General features: G+C 41.9%; 5 non-coding genes across 5 annotated transcripts; all 5 read left to right on the forward strand.

The window, feature by feature from the left end:
* Nucleotides 1-766: 766 nt before the first annotated feature.
* Nucleotides 767-839, forward strand: trnar-ccu (transfer RNA arginine (anticodon CCU)). Its single transcript has one exon. It is a non-coding gene; the product is annotated as a tRNA-Arg (tRNA).
* Nucleotides 840-3,159: 2,320 nt separating this feature from the next.
* Nucleotides 3,160-3,232, forward strand: trnar-ccu (transfer RNA arginine (anticodon CCU)). Its single transcript has one exon. It is a non-coding gene; the product is annotated as a tRNA-Arg (tRNA).
* A 2,599-nt stretch (nt 3,233-5,831) lies between these two features.
* trnar-ccu (transfer RNA arginine (anticodon CCU)) lies at nt 5,832-5,904 on the forward strand. The gene has a single exon. It is a non-coding gene; the product is annotated as a tRNA-Arg (tRNA).
* A 1,424-nt stretch (nt 5,905-7,328) lies between these two features.
* On the forward strand, nt 7,329-7,401 carry trnar-ccu (transfer RNA arginine (anticodon CCU)). The gene has a single exon. It is a non-coding gene; the product is annotated as a tRNA-Arg (tRNA).
* A 2,914-nt stretch (nt 7,402-10,315) lies between these two features.
* On the forward strand, nt 10,316-10,388 carry trnar-ccu (transfer RNA arginine (anticodon CCU)). The gene has a single exon. It is a non-coding gene; the product is annotated as a tRNA-Arg (tRNA).
* The last annotated feature ends 2,397 nt before the right edge of the window (nt 10,389-12,785 follow it).

Consider the following 12,785-nt stretch of genomic DNA (forward strand, 5'->3'; position numbering starts at 1 on the left):
AACTCTCTGCATTTTTAACCTGTTTTAATTGATGATAGAAGAGAACTTCAAGCGAGCCTACACGCAAGTCATTTTGAAAAAAGTAGGGTGTGTCAAATCTGCTGTCGGGAGCAGAGTGGCGCAGCGGAAGCGTGCTGAGCCCATAACCCAGAGGTCGATGGATCGAAACCATCCTCTGCTAAGACTGCTTTACTTATAAACATACTCTGTTCCTACCTGAAGAAAAGCTATCACGTCTATGTGCTAAAATCATTTGTGTTTTTCTCCTGATCTCGTTTATGACAGAGGCACTTCATTTCTCAATTCATGTGTCGCTTCATGTGCACTTTAGGTGCACTGCATGTGAGCCTAAAAGCAAGTCATTTTGAAAACCCCTGTGAATGGGAGTTTTTCTATGGTTAGCAGAGTGGCGCAGCGGAAGCGTGCTGGGCCCATAACCCAGAGGTCGATAGATCGAAACCATTCTCTGCTAAGGCTTCTTCACTTATGTACTTGTTTTATCCCAAATAAAGAGCAACTTCCACATCCTGCTTGATCGTTCATAAAATCTGTGTGTTTGTGTGTGTATGCCCTGTTCAAACGCCTCATTGACTAAGCCACCTGAAGGAGATGGACAATTAGTAGGGCAAGCGAATCATGTCCCAGTGGCCTGTTCGAAGTAGTCGTTCATCAGGATTACTTTGTGTGATGGTCTTGTTTAAATGCCAATGCTGCTGTTGTCACTAAAGCCAAAGTAATCGGGGCACATGAGCAAAGGACTTTCACAGCCCCAGTGGCCTAATGGATAAGGCACTGGCCTCCTAAGCCAGGGATTGTGGGTTCGAGTCCCATCTGGGGTGGTTTGCAGCAGAGTGGAGCAGCGGAAGTGTGCTGGAACCATAACCTCAGAGGTTGAGAGATCAAAACCATAGACTGCTTTACTTAATATCGCTCCGCATTTTTAACCTGTTTTAATTGATAATAGTAGAGCACTTCGAGCGAGCCTACACGCAAGTCATTTTCAAAAAAGTAGGGTGTGTCAAAGCAGTTGCCGGGAGCAGAGTGGCGCAGCGGAAGTGTGCTGGGCCCACAACCCAGAGGTTGATGGATTGAAACCATCCTCTGCTAAGACTGCTTTACTTATAAACATACTCTGTTCCTACCTGAAGAAAATCTATCACGTCTATGTGCTAAAACATTTTGAATTTTTCTCCTGATCTCGTATATGACAGAACCACTTCATTTCTCAATTCATGTGTCACTTCATGTGCACTTCATGTGCACTTCATGTGTGCCTAAAAGCAAGTCCTTTCGAAAACCCCTGTGAATGGCAGCTCCTCTATGGTGGGCAGAGTGGCGCAGCGGAAGCGTGCTGGGCCCATAACCCAGAGGTCGATGGATTGAAACCATCCTCTGCTAAGACTGCTTTACTTATAAACATACTCTGTTCCTACCTGAAGAAAAGCTATCACGTCTATGTGCTAAAACCATTTGTGTTTTTCTCCTGATCTCGTTTATGACAGAGGCACTTCATTTCTCAATTTATGTGTCGCTTCATGTGCACTTTAGGTGCACTTCATGTGAGCCTAAAAGCAAGTCCTTTTGAAAACCGCTGTGAATGGGAGCTCTTCTATGGTTAGCAGAGTGGCGCAGCGGAAGTGTCATGGACCCATAACCCAGAGGTTGATGGATTGAAATCATAGACTGCATTTCTTATGTAAATGTTCTGTTCCTTCTTGAAGAACAGTTCCCTCAGCTGTGTGCTAAAACTCTCTGCATTTTTAACCTGTTTAATTGATGATAGAAGAGAACTTCAAGCGAGCCTGGAAGACTGCTTTACTTATAAACCTACTCTGTTCCTACCTGAAGAAAAGCTATCACGTCTATGTGCTAAAACCTTTTGTATTTTTCTCCTGATCTCGTTTATGACAGAACCACTTCATTTCTCAATTCATATGTCACTTCATGTGCACTTCATGTGTGCCTTAAAGCAAGTCTTTTTGAAAATCCCTGTGAATGGGAGCCCCTCTATGGTGGGCAGAGTGGCGCAGCGGAAGCGTGCTGGGCCCATAACCCAGAGGTCAATGGATCAAAACCATCCTCTGCTAAGACAGCTATCACGTCTATGTGCTAAAACCATTTGTGTTTTTCTCCTGATCTCGTTTATGACAGAGGCGCTTCATTTCTCAATTCATGTGTCGCTTCATGTGCACTTTAGGTGCACTGCATGTGAGCCTAAAAGCAAGTCCTTTTGAAAATCGCTGTAAAGTAGCTCTTCTATGGTTAGCAGAGTGGCGCAGCAGAAGTGTGCTGGACACATAACCCAGAGGTTGATGGATCGAAATCATAGAATGCATTTCTTATGTAAATGTTCTGTTCCTTCTTGAAGAACAGTTCCCTCAGCTGTGTGCTAAAACTCTCTGCATTTTTAACCTGTTTTAATTGATGATAGAAGAGAACTTCAAGCGAGCCTACACGCAAGTCATTTTGAAAAAAGTAGGGTGTGTCAAATCTGCTGTCGGGAGCAGAGTGGCGCAGCGGAAGCGTGCTGGGCCCATAACCCAGAGGTTGATCGATCGAAACCATCCTCTGCTAAGACTGCTTTACTTATAAACATACTCTGTTCCTACCTGAAGAAAAGCTATCACGTCTATGTGCTAAAACCATTTGTGTTTTTCTCCTGATCTCGTTTATGACAGAGGCACTTCATTTCTCAATTCATGTGTCGCTTCATGTGCACTTTAGGTGCACTGCATGTGAGCCTAAAAGCAAGTCATTTTGAAAACCCCTGTGAATGGGAGTTTTTCTATGGTTAGCAGAGTGGCGCAGCGGAAGCGTGCTGGGCCCATAACTCAGAGGTCGATGGATCGAAACCATTTTCTGCTAAGGCTTCTTCACTTATGTACTTGTTTTATCCCAAATAAAGAGCAACTTCCACATCCTGCTTGATCGTTCATAAAATCTGTGTGTTTGTGTGTGTATGCCCTGTTCAAACGCCTCATTGACTAAGCCACCTGAAGGAGATGGACAATTAGTAGGGCAAGCGAATCATGTCCCAGTGGCCTGTTCGAAGTAGTCGTTCATCAGGATTACTTTGTGTGATGGTCTTGTTTAAATGCCAATGCTGCTGTTGTCACTAAAGCCAAAGTAATCGGGGCACATGAGCAAAGGTCTTTCACAGCCCCAGTGGCCTAATGGATAAAGCACTGGCCTCCTAAGCCAGGGATTGTGGGTTCGAGTCCCATCTGGGGTGGTTTGCAGCAGAGTGGAGCAGTGTAAGTGTGCTGGAACCATAACCCAGAGGTTGAGGGATCAAAACCATAGACTGCTTTACTTAATATCGCTCTGCATTTTTAACCTGTTTTAATTGATAATAGTAGAGCACTTCGAGCGAGCCTACACGCAAGTCATTTTGAAAAAAGTAGGGTGTGTCAAAGCAGTTGCCGGGAGCAGAGTGGCGCAGCGAAAGCGTGCTGGGCGCACAACCCAGAGGTTGATGGATCGAAACCATCCTCTGCTAAGACTGCTTTACTTATAAACATACTCTGTTCCTACCTGAAGAAAAGCTATCACGTCTATGTGCTAAAACCTTTTGAATTTTTCTCCTAATCTCGTATATGACAGAACCACTTCATTTCTCAATTCATGTGTCACTTCATGTGCACTTCATGTGTGCCTAAAAGCAAGTCCTTTCGAAAACCCCTGTGAATGGCAGGTCCTCTATGGTGGGCAGAGTGGCGCAGCGGAAGCGTGCTGGGCCCATAACCCAGAGGTCGATGGATAGAAACCATCCTCTGCTAAGACTGCTTTACTTATAAACATACTCTGTTCCTACCTGAAGAAAAGCTATCACGTCTATGTGCTAAAACCATTTGTGTTTTTCTCCTGATCTCGTTTATGACAGAGGCACTTCATTTCTCAATTCATGTGTCGCTTCATGTGCACTTTAGGTGCACTTCATGTGAGCCTAAAAGCAAGTCAATTTGAAAACCCCTGTGAATGGGAGCTCCTCTATGGTGGGCAGAGTGGCGCAGCGGAAGCGTACTGGGCCCATAACCCAGAGGTTGATGGATTGAAACCATCCTCTGCTAAGACTGCTTTACTTATAAACATACTCTGTTCCTACCTGAAGAAAAGCTATCACGTCTATGTGCTAAAACCATTTGTGTTTTTCTCCTGATCTCGTTTATGACAGAGGCACTTCATTTCTCAATTTATGTGTCGCTTCATGTGCACTTTAGGTGCACTTCATGTGAGCCTAAAAGCAAGTCCTTTTGAAAACCGCTGTGAATGGGAGCTCTTCTATGGTTAGCAGAGTGGCGCAGCGGAAGTGTCATGGACCCATAACCCAGAGGTTGATGGATTGAAATCATAGACTGCATTTCTTATGTAAATGTTCTGTTCCTTCTTGAAGAACAGTTCCCTCAGCTGTGTGCTAAAACTCTCTGCATTTTTAACCTGTTTAATTGATGATAGAAGAGAACTTCAAGCGAGCCTGGAAGACTGCTTTACTTATAAACCTACTCTGTTCCTACCTGAAGAAAAGCTATCACGTCTATGTGCTAAAACCTTTTGTATTTTTCTCCTGATCTCGTTTATGACAGAACCACTTCATTTCTCAATTCATATGTCACTTCATGTGCACTTCATGTGTGCCTTAAAGCAAGTCTTTTTGAAAATCCCTGTGAATGGGAGCCCCTCTATGGTGGGCAGAGTGGCGCAGCGGAAGCGTGCTGGGCCCATAACCCAGAGGTCAATGGATCAAAACCATCCTCTGCTAAGACAGCTATCACGTCTATGTGCTAAAACCATTTGTGTTTTTCTCCTGATCTCGTTTATGACAGAGGCGCTTCATTTCTCAATTCATGTGTCGCTTCATGTGCACTTTAGGTGCACTGCATGTGAGCCTAAAAGCAAGTCCTTTTGAAAATCGCTGTAAAGTAGCTCTTCTATGGTTAGCAGAGTGGCGCAGCAGAAGTGTGCTGGACACATAACCCAGAGGTTGATGGATCGAAATCATAGAATGCATTTCTTATGTAAATGTTCTGTTCCTTCTTGAAGAACAGTTCCCTCAGCTGTGTGCTAAAACTCTCTGCATTTTTAACCTGTTTTAATTGATGATAGAAGAGAACTTCAAGCGAGCCTACACGCAAGTCATTTTGAAAAAAGTAGGGTGTGTCAAATCTGCTGTCGGGAGCAGAGTGGCGCAGCGGAAGCGTGCTGGGCCCATAACCCAGAGGTTGATGGATCGAAACCATCCTCTGCTAAGACTGCTTTACTTATAAACATACTCTGTTCCTACCTGAAGAAAAGCTATCACGTCTATGTGCTAAAACCATTTGTGTTTTTCTCCTGATCTCGTTTATGACAGAGGCACTTCATTTCTCAATTCATGTGTCGCTTCATGTGCACTTTAGGTGCACTGCATGTGAGCCTAAAAGCAAGTCATTTTGAAAACCCCTGTGAATGGGAGTTTTTCTATGGTTAGCAGAGTGGCGCAGCGGAAGCGTGCTGGGCCCATAACTCAGAGGTCGATGGATCGAAACCATTTTCTGCTAAGGCTTCTTCACTTATGTACTTGTTTTATCCCAAATAAAGAGCAACTTCCACATCCTGCTTGATCGTTCATAAAATCTGTGTGTTTGTGTGTGTATGCCCTGTTCAAACGCCTCATTGACTAAGCCACCTGAAGGAGATGGACAATTAGTAGGGCAAGCGAATCATGTCCCAGTGGCCTGTTCGAAGTAGTCGTTCATCAGGATTACTTTGTGTGATGGTCTTGTTTAAATGCCAATGCTGCTGTTGTCACTAAAGCCAAAGTAATCGGGGCACATGAGCAAAGGTCTTTCACAGCCCCAGTGGCCTAATGGATAAAGCACTGGCCTCCTAAGCCAGGGATTGTGGGTTCGAGTCCCATCTGGGGTGGTTTGCAGCAGAGTGGAGCAGTGTAAGTGTGCTGGAACCATAACCCAGAGGTTGAGGGATCAAAACCATAGACTGCTTTACTTAATATCGCTCTGCATTTTTAACCTGTTTTAATTGATAATAGTAGAGCACTTCGAGCGAGCCTACACGCAAGTCATTTTGAAAAAAGTAGGGTGTGTCAAAGCAGTTGCCGGGAGCAGAGTGGCGCAGCGAAAGCGTGCTGGGCGCACAACCCAGAGGTTGATGGATCGAAACCATCCTCTGCTAAGACTGCTTTACTTATAAACATACTCTGTTCCTACCTGAAGAAAAGCTATCACGTCTATGTGCTAAAACCTTTTGAATTTTTCTCCTAATCTCGTATATGACAGAACCACTTCATTTCTCAATTCATGTGTCACTTCATGTGCACTTCATGTGTGCCTAAAAGCAAGTCCTTTCGAAAACCCCTGTGAATGGCAGCTCCTCTATGGTGGGCAGAGTGGCGCAGCGGAAGCGTGCTGGGCCCATAACCCAGAGGTCGATGGATAGAAACCATCCTCTGCTAAGACTGCTTTACTTATAAACATACTCTGTTCCTACCTGAAGAAAAGCTATCACGTCTATGTGCTAAAACCATTTGTGTTTTTCTCCTGATCTCGTTTATGACAGAGGCACTTCATTTCTCAATTCATGTGTCGCTTCATGTGCACTTTAGGTGCACTTCATGTGAGCCTAAAAGCAAGTCAATTTGAAAACCCCTGTGAATGGGAGCTCCTCTATGGTGGGCAGAGTGGCGCAGCGGAAGCGTACTGGGCCCATAACCCAGAGGTTGATGGATTGAAACCATCCTCTGCTAAGACTGCTTTACTTATAAAACATACTCTGTTCCTACCTGAAGAAAAGCTATCACGTCTATGTGCTAAAACCATTTGTGTTTTTCTCCTGATCTCGTTTATGACAGAGGCACTTCATTTCTCAATTCATGTGTCGCTTCATGTGCACTTTAGGTGCACTGCATGTGAGCCTAAAAGCAAGTCATTTTGAAAACCCCTGTGAATGGGAGTTTTTCTATGGTTAGCAGAGTGGCGCAGCGGAAGCGTGCTGGACCCATAACTCAGAGGTCGATGGATCGAAACCATTTTCTGCTAAGGCTTCTTCACTTATGTACTTGTTTTATCCCAAATAAAGAGCAACTTCCACATCCTGCTTGATCGTTCATAAAATCTGTGTGTTTGTGTGTGTATGCCCTGTTCAAACGCCTCATTGACTAAGCCACCTGAAGGAGATGGACAATTAGTAGGGCAAGCGAATCATGTCCCAGTGGCCTGTTCGAAGTAGTCGTTCATCAGGATTACTTTGTGTGATGGTCTTGTTTAAATGCCAATGCTGCTGTTGTCACTAAAGCCAAAGTAATCGGGGCACATGAGCAAAGGACTTTCACAGCCCCAGTGGCCTAATGGATAAGGCACTGGCCTCCTAAGCCAGGGATTGTGGGTTCGAGTCCCATCTGGGGTGGTTTGCAGCAGAGTGGAGCAGTGTAAGTGTGCTTTAACCATAACCCAGAGGTTGAGGGATCAAAACCATAGACTGCTTTACTTAATATCGCTCTGCATTTTTAACCTGTTTTAATTGATAATAGTAGAGCACTTCGAGCGAGCCTACACGCAAGTCATTTTGAAAAAAGTAGGGTGTGTCAAAGCAGTTGCCGGGAGCAGAGTGGCGCAGCGAAAGCGTGCTGGGCCCACAACCCAGAGGTTGATGGATCGAAACCATCCTCTGCTAAGACTGCTTTACTTATAAACATACTCTGTTCCTACCTGAAGAAAAGCTATCACGTCTATGTGCTAAAATCTTTTGAATTTTTCTCCTAATCTCGTATATGACAGAACCACTTCATTTCTCAATTCATGTGTCACTTCATGTGCACTTCATGTGTGCCTAAAAGCAAGTCCTTTCGAAAACCCCTGTGAATGGCAGCTCCTCTATGGTGGGCAGAGTGGCGCAGCGGAAGCGTGCTGGGCCCATAACCCAGAGGTCGATGGATAGAAACCATCCTCTGCTAAGACTGCTTTACTTATAAACATACTCTGTTCCTACCTGAAGAAAAGCTATCACGTCTATGTGCTAAAACCATTTGTGTTTTTCTCCTGATCTCGTTTATGACAGAGGCACTTCATTTCTCAATTCATGTGTCACTTCATGTGCACTTTAGGTGCACTTCATGTGAGCCTAAAAGCAAGTCAATTTGAAAACCCCTGTGAATGGGAGCTCCTCTATGGTGGGCAGAGTGGCGCAGCGGAAGCGTGCTGGGCCCATAACCCAGAGGTTGATGGATTGAAACCATCCTCTGCTAAGACTGCTTTACTTATAAAACATACTCTGTTCCTACCTGAAGAAAAGCTATCACGTCTATGTGCTAAAACCATTTGTGTTTTTCTCCTGATCTCGTTTGTAGGGTATGGACCAATCAGACACATACTAATTATTCATTATATACAAAGGTTTATGAAACTCCTCACACAGCCCAAATGAACAAACACAAGGGCAGAAACGGTGCCATGTTACAGGGCATGATAAGGAGATTTTACGACCTCCGAGGAATGTGGCCACATACTCAAGAGAGAGACTATGAAACAGAAACCCTCTTTAAAACAGACTTTGCTGCATTAATTACAGACTAACTGATCTATAAATGAACATGCATAAAACTGTGAAAGAAACAGTGTAAATGGTTTACTGTCTCGTGTACTATTAGGTATATATTATGGTATGTATCCTGGTATACAACCAACTAACGATCAATGTAACCTCACCTGTACCATGCATCCTACCTAACTAATCCTCATTTAATGACTCACACTTTGATGTACATCACCTTCTTCTAGAATGCAGTGTGGATGTGTTATAGCTATTTTAGCATTAATGAAGGTATAATCATGCTAGGGACAAAGATCCGTAAATCAACTAAGAGCCACATTCCCTCTCAGACATGTCCCCTTTCTGATTGGTCGAGTTCAACCCTTAGGGGAGGATCTTCTCCAGGCCTTATTAGAGACAGTCCACATGTGACCTCCCTCTCTTAGTTCTTTCATCCAGCCGCAACACTGTTCTGGTGATTCTGGGGAACCCCCTCCCCCTCCACGGGGGCCCCAGGGCCCAGCAGGCCTCGATTCCAACTACATATGGGCTCAGGCAGGAGAGAGATGACTCTCTCACAAAGAACCAAGGACAATCTCAAAAGTTTTGGAACAAAGACTCCAACCAACAACGACTCCAATCACCCATCCTTCCGACTTCCTCACTTCTCCTGGGTGCTCGGCGTGGCCTCAACAGAGTCCCAGGCCTTGACCAAACCAGCGATGCGTTCCTGGAGAAAGAGAACGCTCAACCAACTTCCACTTGACACTGCCGGAACCATCAACGACTTCAATTTTCAACAACTTCAAGAATTGTTCCCATTACAAATGCAAGTATTCAATTCAATGAAATGTGAAAATGAAATTCTGATGGTTCTTCTCTTAGACCCTCTTCCGGTTTCCAATTTCATCCTATCACTAACCTATTTATGTATTCATGTGTGTATGTTGTTTAGTTTATTTATATTCATATAAATATCTATATTTAGTTAATAAAACTTGTACATAATATGTATTTGGTTCTGTTTTGTTTGCAATACAAGTCACTTTACGATCACGGTTTTTGCTACTGGCTCAAAGTACTACAGGCGAAGAAATAATTATTCTTCGGTGGCCATGGAAGATACCCTTTTCTTAGAATAAATTAATAATCAAAAGAGTTCATTGGAAGAACTGATTAATTGATTGTAATATTAATTCAGCCACATCAAGTTAATCCAATTAACTGACCCAAATATTTATAATTAATAATAACAAGATATTATTGATTATTAATATTTCCAAAAAGCTGAGTTCCTTACACGTTTATGACAGAGGCACTTCTTTTCTCAATTTATGTGTCGCTTCATGTGCACTTTAGGTGCACTTCATGTGAGCCTAAAAGCAAGTCCATTTGAAAACCCATGTGAATGGGAGCTCTTCTATGGTTAGCAGAGTGGCGCAGCGGAAGCGTGCTGGGCCCATAACCCAGAGGTCGATGGACCGAAACCATCCTCTGCTAAGGCTTCTTCAGTTATGTACTTGTTTTATCCAAAATAAAGAGCAACTTCCACATCCTGCTTGATCGTTCAGAAAATCTGTTTGTTTGTGTGTGTATGCCCTGTTCAAACGCCTCATTGACTAAGCCACCTGAATGAGATGGACAATTAGTAGGGCAGCGAATCATGTCCCAGTGGCCTGTTCGAAGTAGTCGTTCATCAGGATTACTTTGTGTGATGGTCTTGTTTAAATGCCAATGCTGCTGTTGTCACTACAGCCAAAGTAATCGGGGCACATGAGCATTGACTTTCACAGCCCCAGTGGCCTAATGGATAAGGCACTGGCCTCCTAAGCCAAGGATTATGGGTTCGAGTCCCATCTGGGGTGGTTTATAGAAGAGTGGAGCAGTGGAAGTGTGCTGGAACCATAACCCAGAGGTTGATGGATTGAAACCATAGACTGCTTTACTTAATATCGCTCTGCATTTTTAACCTGTTTTAATTGATAATAGAAGAGCATTTCAAGCGAGCCTACATGCAAGTCATTTTGAAAAAAGTAGGGAGTGTCAAAGCAGTTGCCGGGAGCAGAGTGGCGCAGCGGAAGCGTGCTGGGCCCATAACCCAGAGGTCGATGGATCGAAACCATCCTCTGCTAAGACTATTTTACTTATAAACATACTCTGTTTCTACCTGAAGAAAAGCTATCACGTCTATGTGCTAAAACCATTTGTTTATAGAAGAGTGGAGCAGCGGAAGTGTGCTGGAACCATAACCCAGAGGTGGATGGATCGAAACCATATACTGCTTTACTTAATATCACTCTGCATTTTTAACCTGTTTTAATTGATAATAGAAGAGCATTTCAAGCGAGCCTACACGCAAGTAATTTTGAAAAAAGTAGGGTGTGTCAAAGCAGTTGCCAGGAGCAGAGTGGCGCAGCGGAAGCGTGCTGGGCCCATAACCCAGAGGTTGATGGATCGAAACCATCCTCTGCTAAGACTATTTTACTTATAAACCTACTCTGTTTCTACCTGAAGAAAAGCTATCACGTCTATGTGCTAAAACCTTTTGTATTTTTCTCCTGATCTCGTTTATGACAGAGGCACTTCATTTCTCAATTCATGTGTCGCTTCATGTGCACTTTAGGTGCACTGCATGTGAGCCTAAAAGCAAGTCATTTTGAAAACCCCTGTGAATGGGTGTTTTTCTATGCTTAGCAGAGTGGCGTAGCGGAAGCGTGCTGGGCCTGTTCGAAGTAGTCGTTCATCAGGATTACTTTGTGTGATGGTCTTGTTTAAATGCCAATGCTGCTGTTGTCACTAAAGCCAAAGTAATCTGGGCACATAAGGACGGGACTTTCACAGCCCCAGTGGCCTAATGGATAAGGCACTGCGTTCAAGCTGGGGAACAATAGTCCAAGAAAGGTGGGGAAGAAGGGAAGAAAAGGGGAAGGAAGAAAAAGAGAGGGGGAAGAAGAGAAAGAAAAAACGAAGAAAAGAAAGGCTGAAATTTGATGTTCAAAGATATGCCTTCATTAGCATAGATCTTATGATACATTTTCCGGTTTCTTCGTGTGTGAAAATCACGCATTTATATCACACTGTTTTCTATTGCAGGTGTGCACCAAGACCGGGGTTCGAATCCAGCTAAAGACAACTTTTTGTAATATTTATTATTTGAATAAATAATCATTATTTTTGAATGCATACTGTTCCCGTTTTAATAAAATATACATATTTAATTTGTTTGTTGTGTTTTTTGATATTCTATCATGAAAAATAATGTTATTTGCATTATTATGCAATGAACAAAGATGCAAATCATTAATTAGTAACTTATATGCTGTAAAATGTTTCACAAGAATAACAAAATGTACAAATTATATTTTTTATATACAAATGTTATATTGTTGCAGTGTACTGATAAAATATTGTTATAATAAAGTAAAAGTAAATAAGCTAAATTTTTTAATGCATACTGTTCCAGTGTTTATAAAATATACATATGTAATTTGTTTGTTGTTTTTTGATATTCTTTCATTAAAAAAAAAATGTTATTTGCATTATTATGCAACAAACAAAGATGCAACCCATTAAATAGTAACTAATATGAAGAATGTCTGTCACAAGAATAACAAAATGGACAAATTATCTTTTTAAATACAAATGTTATATTGGTGCAGTGTACTGATGAAATATTGTGTTATATGAAAGTAAAAGTAAATAAGCAAATTCTTTTTGAATGCATACTGTTCCAGTGTTAATAAAATATACATATGTAATTTGTTTGTTGTGTTTCTTTGATATTCTTTCATAAAAATATATAATTGCCAATGGAACTGTGTTATTATTTAGTAGTTGTTGTATTATTATTGATCTGATTAAGTATTTTTTTAGGTTACATTCAAACAAGACACTTGCAAATCTGTTATTTGTAATGAACAAAGATGCAACCCATTAAATAGTAACTAATATGCTGAAAATGTCAATCACAAGAATAAAAAAATGTATAATTTATATTTTTTATATACAAATGTTATATTGTTGCAGTGTTCTGATGAACTAGTGTTATATGAAAGTCAAAGTCAAAAAGAAATCACTTGCCAATTTGTTTTTATTTTCCAATCATGCCAACAGAACAGTAATGAATATTAAAATGTTAAATACTGGTAACATGTTTTAAAAATAAATAAATCAAATGAAGAGTTAAATAGGTTTTCAAAAACAAGAAATAAAAAGTTAAAATGTTAAATAACGTTAAAAAAAACAATTAAATAATATTCAAC

The sequence above is a fragment of the Siphateles boraxobius genome, unplaced genomic scaffold (assembly GCF_051911475.1).
Source record: "Siphateles boraxobius isolate OS27281-9 unplaced genomic scaffold, OSU_SipBor_1 100, whole genome shotgun sequence".
Classification (NCBI taxonomy): domain Eukaryota; kingdom Metazoa; phylum Chordata; class Actinopteri; order Cypriniformes; family Leuciscidae; genus Siphateles; species Siphateles boraxobius.